Genomic DNA, 8,421 nt, shown 5'->3' on the forward strand with positions numbered 1-8,421 from the left:
GCGCGCGCGTGTGTGCGCGCGTGTGGAGGGGTCGCTGAGACTGTGAGACCTGGGCTGTCTCGCACCTGTAGGGAGTCGAGCGTGAGGAGGTAAGAAGAGTTCGTGTCACCTCAGGCGGCCGCCTGTGTCCTTTAACAGGACCGAATGTGTTCGTGCCAGTTTATGTGTGTGTGTGTGTGCGCGCGCGCGCGTGCACGAGTCCGTACCCACAGTCAGTGATATTTCGGGGCCTGACTCTACCCGCTGGAAAGCAAGGCCTGCGAAGAGGCCCTGAGCCGCGCCCTTGGGGGAGGCAGAAGGCTCAAAAATGGGGGCGAGGCCCTGGCTGCCTGGCCATGTGACTCGGGCTCCCTCCTAGAAAGCTGAGAAGAATGGGGGGATGATAGTGATGGCCCCATGTTGAGCTGCATCTTCCAGGAGAGTCTGAGGGTCTGAACCCCAACCAGCTGTGGAGAGGCCATGCCAGAGGGGGTCAGGTATGCAGCAGGCGGGAGGAGGGCCAGGGGTGAGGAGGCCTTGCTGATGCAGACACCCTGTGCGCACCCTGTCTCCCTCTCCTAGTGCACTCCCGGCCCCCAGAACCCCCTCCTGCCCCTTGACACAACCGCCTTGTCCTTCCAGTCCTCAAGATCCCAAGTCTTTGTCCTAAGCCCCTCAACCCCCGCCTGTGCTTCCTTCTCCCTAACTCAAAGGATGACTGACGCTCCGCCCACTACCAGTGACATCAACCGTTTCCAATAGCAACTGAGGATTCTGCAGACCCAACAGCAGAAGCCCCCAGTGGGGACAAAGCAGGGTGGTCCCCACACCTAAGCGATGTCCTAAGCGGTGGAGAGGGGAGGGGCCAAGTCCCTCCCGACAGGGGCCTGGCCCCGTCCCCTGCCTTTCTCACCCCCATTCTGACTGGCCTGCCCCCAGTTCGACACAGACACTGCGGGAACCCTGGCTGCAAGGCGAGGGCTGCAGCGCTTGGCATGCTCTCTTTCTTGTCCCCTTCTCTCTCAACGCGAGGAAATCATTGCTTGGGGGCCACTGTACCCGCCTGCAGCTGCACCCACACATCCCTCTGCTCTGGGGGTGAGGTCCACAGCCTGCCGTGTGGTCTTAGGAGGGCTTGGGGGGTGTGCTCAGAGGCCCAGAGCCAGTCCCATCTTCACAGGGTCTGTGGCCTCTGGTGGCTCAGAGCTTGGAGTCTGCATGGATGCGTGGGGACAGGCAGCCAGCAATGCTGGCTCTGGTGTGGCCCTGACAGCTCCAGGTCAGTGCAGGGAGGAAGGAATTCACCAGGGGCCAAAGCCACCTGGGGGCCTGGCTCCTCCCATCCACCTCACTCCCCCAGGAGGGGGTGCTGGAGAGACTCCTATGGGGCCTGGAAAGAGAATTTCTACATATTCCCTGGCCCAGGGCTGGTGGCTACACAGCTGGAAGCTTGAACGTGGCCGTGGCTGGAGCACTCACACCATGGGCGCTGCCTGTGGCCGTCAGGGCTCTTCTTTCCCTTGAGGCCTCTTTACCAACCCAGCACTGCCTCCCCAGGCTGCCGGCATTCCAGCTTCTGCCCAGAGGCCCTCGCATGCCACCGGCCTCAGTCTTTCCCATGCTGAGTCTCTCCTGGGCTCTGCACCCCCTCTCACCTCGTGGGCTTCTTCCACACCCCCAGCAAGAGGGGTGCAGCTGCAGAAGGGCTCGACCCTGCTGCTTGCTGCGAAAGATCCTGCCGCGGGCTGAGGCTGCCTGAGCAGATGCCTGCCTGTACCAAGATGCTTCAAAGCCTTATTAAGAATATTTGGATCACCATGAAGTCCTACTATATGTAAGCTTACCAGGAGATTTGGGTAGGAATGGGGTTAATGGGCTTCCTTGCACTAGTGGTAAAGAATCAGCCTGCAATGCAGGAGACACAGGAGACTGGGGTTCGATCCCTGGGTTGGGAAGATCCACTGGAGAAGAAAATGGCAATCTGTTCTAGGAGTCTTGCCTGGAAAATCCCAGGGACAGAGGAACCTGGTGGGCTACAGTCCATGGGGTCACAGAGAGTCGGACACGACTGAGTGACTAAGCAGCAGAGCAGCTTATAAAATCAGGAGTGCTGATAGAAGAAGTAAAGCCTGGGACTTCCCTGCTGGTCCAATGGTTAAAAGTCTGCCTTCCAACACAGGGGAAGGACTGTTCCATACCCCATGCTGCGGAGCAGAGCTCTGGAACCACAGCCAGAAAAGCCCTTGGGAACCACACAACGGAGCCCGTGAGAGCCTGAGCTCTGCAACCAGAGAAGCCCATGCACCACGCTGCATGCGGGTCCAGTGCAACTAAGAAGTGCATTTTTAAAAAGAAAAAAAGAGGGGAAAAAAAAGTGAAAATAAAGGCTTGAAAGCTTCCAGGCCTGCGCCTGCTCACAGCCATCACTAACCAGCTTCACTGGGATGTCGGTCTGGCTGGGTTGTGGGAATGCGGGACGTGGTGTTGACTTGTGGCATTGCTGCTGCCCTAGGGCGAGATTGAATGTACCTGTGACTCACACACACACACAGACACACAAAAACACACACAGACACACACACACAGACACACAAAGATACACAGAGACACACACACAGACACACAAAGATACACACAGACACACACACACAGACACACAAAGATACACACAGACACACAGACACACAAAGACACACACAGACACACAAAGATACACACAGACACACACAGACACACAAAGACACACACAGACACACACACACACACAAAGACACACACACACAGACACACAAAGATACAGACACACAGACACACAAAGACACACACAGACACACACAGACACACACACACACAAAGACACACACAGACACACACAGACACACACAGACACACACACAGACACACAAGACACACACAGACACACAAAGACACACACAGACACACACACAGACACACAAAGACACACACACACAGACACACAAAGACACACACAGACACACAAAGACACACACAGACACACACACACACAAAGACACACACAGACACACACACACACACAAAGACACACACACAGACACACAAAGATACACAGAGACACACACACAGACACACAAAGACACACACAGACACACACACACACAAAGACACACACACACAGACACACAAAGATACACAGAGACACACACACAGACACACAAAGACACACACAGACACAGACACACAAAGATACACACAGACACACACACAGACACACAAAGATACACACAGACACACACAAAGACACACACAGACACACACACAGACACACAAAGACACACACAGACACACAAAGACACACAGACACACAAAGACACACACAGACACACACAGACACACAAAGACACACACAGACACACACAGACACACAAAGACACACACAGACACACAGACACACACACAAAGACACACACAGACACACACACAGACACACACAGACACACACACAGACACACAAAGACACACACAGACACACACACAGACACACAAAGACACACACACAGACACACAAAGACACACACACACACACACACAGACACACAAAGACACACACAGACACACACACACACAAAGACACACACAGACACACAAACACACACAGACACACACACACACAGAGACACACACACAGACACACAAAGACACACACACAGACACACAAAGACACACACAGACACACAAAGACACACACAGACACACACAGACACACAAAGGCACACACAGACACACACACACAGACACACAAAGATACACACAGACACACACACAGAGACACAAAGATACACACACACAGACACACAAAGATACACACAGACACACACACACAGACACACAAAGACACACACAGACACACACACACAGACACACAAAGATACACACAGACACACACACACAGACACACAGACACTGCCAGGACTGGACCCCTGAGTCCGGCGTGTCAGATTCTGTGGTCAGGACAGAGGAATGCTGGGGTGCCGCCTCTGGCCCCCAGTGGGAGAGAGGTCCTGTCCATCCCAGGGGGAGGCGGGGAGCCTCCAGCTGCACTTCCAGGCCTGGGGCTCAACCGGAGCCCAACCTGGTTCCCCATGTGGAGGGAACGGCTTCCCCTCCTCCCTGACTCCAACCCAAGGGCTGTCAGTCACACATGCAGTCCCTCCTTGGCCTTGCCCATTGGCTGAGAGAGAGTCACGTGACTCAAGCAGAATTTCCCCCCAACCCCCACCCCAACCAAGGGATTTTCCCGAGGATTTTGACCAAATCGGACACCGGGTGATCTCTGAAGGCTGAGTCACTTGTGGACACTCTTCCGTCAGGAGGACGCTGACAGGCAGGTGGAGCTTTTGTGCAAGTGCTGCGTCCAGACTCCTGGCCTGCGGCCAGTCAAGGGCCTGCCTCCAGACCAGGCCTGGGGAGCTGGGGCTGGCCATCTGCAGGCCTGGCCCCTGGGATTCCGTCCTCGACCTGGGGGAGCCCGAGGGCTCTCACCAGCAAGGCTGCAGACGCCCATGGTGCCATCTTGCTTGCCCTCACGCTGATTTCCATCGCACACCTTCTCCAGATGGCTCTTCTGCCCGCCTCCCCCACAGGATCCCCCTGTCCCTGTCCTCACTGACTTTCCAAACCCTGACTTCTGGGAAGCCGGCCTTCCCAACAGGTTTCCCAGGAGGCGCAGTGGTAAAGAATCTGCCTGCCAATGCAGGAGACACAAAAGATGCGGGTTTGATCCCTGGGTCAGGAAGATCCCCTGGAGTAGGAAATGGCAACCCACTTCAACATTCTTGCTGGAAAATTCCATGGACAGAGGAGCCTGGTGGGCTACTGTCCATGGGATCGCAAAGAGTCAGACACGACTGAGCGACTGAGCATGCAGACACGCATCTTCTCAATACTACAATGTCCCCGCAGGTCCCACTGTAGGGGGGACTTTCACACTTCATTCACCCACAGACATTTGCTGGGCTCCCGTGGCGTGGCAGGCACTGCTCTAAATTACTGGAGTACAGCAGCGGGAAAGTGAGATTCCTGACTTAGCACACGGCAAGCAAATAAGGCTCTCAGACTGTTTCCCGCAGTGTCGCATGCTCCAAGGAAGAGAGAGGAGGGGAGGAGGGAGCTCGATGGGGTCGTGTGGTGGTCTCCGCACCCCTGCAACATCTTCGACATGCGCCCCTTCAGAGGACCCCCAGTCTCTCTCTTTGTATGTGGTGGGACCGGCGGACTGCTTCTGAGAGGGCTGTGGCAGAGGGACACGTGTGGCTCTCAAGGGGAGGTCCGAGGAACAGCTGTGCTCGGGCGCCGTCCTTCCGGGGTCACTGGCTCTGAGGGAGGCCAGTGTGGACAGGCCCTCCTGCCGGTGGCCAGCACCAACTCGCCAGCTGTGGACGTGAACCCCTGTGGAAACTCCAGGCGCCCTCTGGACCCATGTAGCCTTCGAGCGTGGCCAATGTCCTGACTGTCACCTCGTGAGGGAACGGGAGCCTGAGCCATTCTGCAAACTGCTCCAGAATTCCTGACGGTGGAAACAGAGATAATACATGTTTATTGTTGTTTTGATCAATGGATGGTTAAATAATCAATACAGGTTGCTTTTTTTCTGAATTAAATGAGAGAGCAAACCATGCAAATATCTGAGGAAAGAGTGTTTCAGGGACGGGGATGCCAGAGCTTGGAGCAGGGGAGCGATGGGGGAGGCAGGAAGGAGGCCGTGGAGGTGGGGAGCGTGGTCCTGTGTCCGGCCCGATGAGGGGCCGGCTTGATTCTATGTGAGATCGGAAGGATTAGACCAGGAGAGGGACATGGTTCAGTTTAGCTTTTAGAGAGGACCATCCGGCTGCTGTGTGGATAATGAGAGCAGAAGCGGGTGGCCACCCAGGAAGTTACTGGGATAATTCGTGTTCCAGTGTAGAGACACACATGCGACAAGATAGGGGACAAGAAGGTGAGGAGCCAAGAATAACTCCGGAGTTATTGTCCTGAGCAGCTGAGAGAATTGTGGTACTACCACGAGGAATGGACATACCCAGGTCTAGGAGGTGTTTAGAAGCAAGAATCAAGACTTTTCATTTTCTTATAAAGCTCCCACTAAGCCACAAATCCTGAATGCTTTGAAGGCTGTGTTTTTTGTTTTCATTAAGTTTCATGTTTTCCTAATTTCTCCTGTGATTTCTGCTTTGATTTATGGGTTATTTAGAAGTCTGTTGTTTAATTTTCAAATATTTGGAAATTCTCTGAATGTATTTCTGCTACGGATCACATATGTTACAGAGAACGTATATTGTATGATCTTAAATGTATTGAGACTTATTTTATGATTCATAAGGTGGTTTTTCTTGGTGAATATTCTATGAACCTGAAGGAAATTGTGCATTTTGCTGTTGTTGGGTGCAGAGTTTTAATAAATGTAAATGTTCCTCAGGGTGGTTTTATCGAGCGTGTTCCTTCATGACTGATCATGCTTACCATCTTTTCTGGTGCTTATTGGCCTTTTGCATGTTTTCTTTGGAGAGATGTTTATTCAAATATGTTGCCCATATTAACTGGGTTAATTTTCTTCTTCATATTGAGTTATAAGTGTCTTATATTCTAGATAAAGCTCTTTTATGTTTTTTTAATATTTTCTCCAAGTCTGTGACCTTAATGTGGCCTTTAACGTGCAAGAGTTTTAAATTTTGATGAAGTCCAGTTATCAAATTTTTTGGTAGTTGATTGCGCTCTGCTATGTGTAAAATATCTTTGCCCAATCCAAAGCCACAAAGATTTTATTTATGTTTCCATCCAAGAGTCATGTGGTTTGGGTTCTCACATTAGGTCTATGATCCGTTTTGAGTGCTTTTCTTTTTATGGTAGAAGGCCAGGGGTAAGGTCAGGGTACGGCCAGGGGTAAATTCATTCCTTTCATGCAGGTATCCAACGGACTCAGCACCATTTGTTGAAAAAAGCTGTCCTTTAATCACTGAATTTTCTTGCTGTCTTTGTAGGACACCAGTTGACCATGAGTGTAAGGGTTTGTTTCTAAACTCTCAGCGCTGTTCCGTTGATCCGCGTGTCTTGTTGGCTCGGACTGCGCAGTCGTGACTATTGCAGCTCTGCACACCTAGTGTTAGCTCTCCAGCTTCATTGTTTCTCAAGATTGCTTTGGCTAGTCTGGGTCCTTTGTAATTACAAATGTAATTTAGGATCATCTTGTCAATTTCTGCTAAGATTTGATAGAGATTGCAGTACATTTATATATTAAGACAACTGCAGTCTTAAAAAATGGAGTCTTTTAATCCATTATTAATATTTAGAATATCTTTATTTTCAGCAGTGTTTTGCAGATTTTAATGTACAAAAACTTACAGTTATTTCATTAAATTTATTCCCAAGTTTTTTTTTCTGCAATTTTGAATGAAATTATTTTCTTTATTTTTAGCCTGGTCATCAATAATATGCATGTAGAAATAAAACTGACTTTTGAGCATTGACCTTGTGTCTGTAAGCTTTCGGAACCTGTTTATTAGGTCTAGTAGGTTTTTGGTTGTTCTCAACTGCTGAGCATTTTGTAGGGATCACATTGTCTGTGTGTTAATAGACACTCTCCTTTCTTCCTTCCCAGTCTGGAAGCTGTTTGTGTCTTTCTTGGGAGAGTGAACAAGACAGAACCTCTCGTTCCAAGACTGAAATGGTGAGAGCAGACGTCTGTGCCGTACTCCTGATCTCGGAGGGAAAGCATCTGATTTTTCACTGTCAAGTACAATAGTAGCTATTGGGTTTTGCATGCAATTGTAGCAGGTTAGGGAGTTCTCTTCTTTCCTTAATTTGTTGAGAGCAAAGCTAGTGGAGGTGATGGAATTCCAGTGGAGCTATTCCAAATCCTGAAAGATGATGCTGTGAAAGTGCTGCACTCAATATGCCAGCACATTTGGAAAACTCAGCAGTGGCCACAGGACTGGAAAAGGTCAGTTTTCATTCCAATCCCAAAGAAAGGCAATGCCAAAGAATGCTCAAACTACCGCACAATTGCACTCATCTCACACGCTAGTAAAGTAATGCTCAAAATTCTCCAAGCCAGGCTTCAGCAATATGTGAACCGTGAACTCCTGAGGTTCAAGCTGGTTTTAGAAAAGGCAGAGGAACCAGAGATCAAATTGCCAACATCTGCTGGATCATGGAAAAAGCAAGAGAGTTCCAGAAAAGTATCTATTTCTGCTTTATTGACTATGCCAAAGCCTTTGACTGTGTGGATCACAATAAACTGTGGAAAATTCTGAAAGAGATGGGAATACCAGACCACCTGACCTGCCTCTTGAGAAATGTGTATGCAGGTCAGGAAGCAACAGTTAGAACTGGACATGGAACAACAGACTGGTTCCAAATAGGAAAAGGAGTTCGTCAAGGCTGTATATTGTCACCCTGCTTATTTAACTT

Source organism: Bos mutus, chromosome 11 (genome assembly GCF_027580195.1).
Source record: "Bos mutus isolate GX-2022 chromosome 11, NWIPB_WYAK_1.1, whole genome shotgun sequence".
Taxonomy (NCBI): domain Eukaryota; kingdom Metazoa; phylum Chordata; class Mammalia; order Artiodactyla; family Bovidae; genus Bos; species Bos mutus.